General features: G+C 65.2%; 1 protein-coding gene across 1 annotated transcript in view; it reads right to left on the minus strand.

The window, feature by feature from the left end:
• The window catches only part of LYPD6 (LY6/PLAUR domain containing 6), a 106,569-nt gene extending 105,622 nt beyond the window's left edge, over positions 1-947 (minus strand). The window contains exon 1 of the mRNA XM_024756263.1: positions 901-947. The gene's annotated coding sequence lies outside the window, so the exon portion shown is untranslated. The remainder of the gene's footprint in view (positions 1-900) is intronic.
• Positions 948-2,098: the final 1,151 nt, after the last annotated feature.

Genomic DNA, 2,098 nt, shown 5'->3' on the forward strand with positions numbered 1-2,098 from the left:
GGACTCCCCTAGGAAACGTTAAATGATTGTGACATCTGAGATGCCAGGGACCACGCCGGATACAATCATGCTCAAACATCAAGTTTTGAACCTCACTGTGAGGAACAGGGTCGAGACAGGGGTTGGGGGAGTGGAGCTGGTGAGATCGCGGCCGGGGTCAGAGCGAGTCAGACAGACCGAACGACAGAGAGCTTTAGGCTAAAATAGAATGTTTAGCCAAATGTAATCAATGGAACTGCTTTTAATGGAGAGAAAAGCGGGTCGCCAAGTCAAGCCCAGGCGAAGCTCTGGCTCAGTGGGTGGACGCCACCTCGCCGAACCCCCATAGTGGGCAGTCGGAGGGCCTTGCCCGTTAGCGCGACGGCTGGAAGCGCCCCAGCTCACCGCCCCACCGCATTGGTTCTGGGTGGGCGCAGCCGGGCCATGGCCGCCGCCCACCGCCACCCCCCGCCCGCCCCGCAGCAACATGTGGGGCGCTGCCACTCCGCCTCCCCGGTTCTCCCTCCGGCTGGAGTTCCTGGTGGACGCATGCCTGGCCCTGGGAAGGTGGTGAATTACTCTTGGGAAAGATTCCGCCAGCGGTGAACTTGGCAGCTCCTGACATTTCCATCCCACCCCCAGAGCACCAGCACTACACACACGCACACACGCCCCTCCGGACCTGCCCAGGCTGCGCGCAGTGCGGACTGCCCACTCGGGGGCAAAACACCGGAGAGGGATGCAGAAGCGAAGACACCAGCTCTGCTGGCCAGGGCCTGTGGGGGGAAAGACTGTCCTAGCACTCGGTAGTTCCAGGGACTCAGCCCACTCCGTGGTTGCCCCAGGCCCTGCATAAGCTCGGGCCGCTGGCAGGAGCCCAGTTTCCTTTTGTGCTCTCCCGGGAAGCCCGCCTCTACTCACCCGAGCTGCACGCGGATTCCGGCCGCCAGCGGCAGCCCGCTGCTCCATCCCACGAACACTGCGGCGCCCCCGGAGTGTGCAATGCGGAGCCCCGCCAGCGCGCGGCCGGAGCCGGGGAGTGCGAGGAGGGAGCGAGTGAGCGAGCGAGCGAGCGAGCGAGGGAGGGAAAGAAGGAGGGAACGCGGCGGGGAGGGACAGGGCGGCGGGGGGCGCGCGCCACTCCCACTCGCGCCGGGCCCTCGCCGCCTCCCGCAGCCGCTGCTGGCCTGCCCGGCCTAGCCGGCCGCGGGACCAATCAGCGCGCGCGGGGGGGAGCCGAGCTCTCCGCGGGGCACGCTCATTGGTCCGGAGCGCGCGACCCAACTCCGGGAGAGTCTGCCTGAGCGCCCAGTGTCCAAACTCTGGCGGGCCGGAGCTGCTGGCCAGGCGCAGCTGGGGTGCCCGGCTCCGCGCTTCGGCCGGCAGAGTGAGTCTGCCGAGTTCCGCGGACGGAACCGGGAGGATGTGAGACCTGTCCTTGAAGCCCGTTCGCGGTGAGCGTTCAAAACTAGCAATGTTTGCTCAGGTTGCACTGCCCCTTTCCTGTGAGCGACCCCCTGCGCCGCTCGCTTCACCCTGGCCAGTAGCTGAGTGAGGGAAAGCCTGGCCGTGTGAAATGGCCCCAGCCAAAGCCTACTCCCCGCCACCGCCAGGGCCGTGCGAAACCCCCGGCACCTAAGAACCGCAGCTGAAAAGCACGTCGAGCTCCTTACCCAGGGCAAACCTAGACCACCTGACGTTTGCAATAGAAGACGCACACCGCGGGGCGGGCGACGGAGTTGGGGAGAGAGCCGGGGTTGGTGATGGCAGATCCTCGTGAAGAAGTGGGAGTCGGGTTGTAGGTTTGGTGGGAAAAGCCCAAGGCAGAATTCTCCCACCCTCTGCCAAACGTTTGCCTCAAGTAACCGCCACCCCCCATCCCCAAACCTCTCTGGAGGTATTGATTTTTCTCTTCCCTGTTGTAAATCATACTTGACTCTCGGGGACTTTTCAATCCAGAGCCTCAGAGTGGAAGCAGACCCGCCTACCCTCCGAGCACCGCTGAGGGCAGGCGAGGACCGGGGCGGGGGCGGGCGTGACGAGGGAAGGTCCCCGGGAAGGTCAGGAGGAAGGGTTCCGTCCGGGAGCCGGGAGCTCGCCCCCAGCTGCAGCACCTCCG

Source organism: Neophocaena asiaeorientalis, unplaced genomic scaffold, assembly GCF_003031525.2.
Source record: "Neophocaena asiaeorientalis asiaeorientalis breed wild unplaced genomic scaffold, Neophocaena_asiaeorientalis_V1.1 scaffold447, whole genome shotgun sequence".
NCBI lineage: Eukaryota > Metazoa > Chordata > Mammalia > Artiodactyla > Phocoenidae > Neophocaena > Neophocaena asiaeorientalis.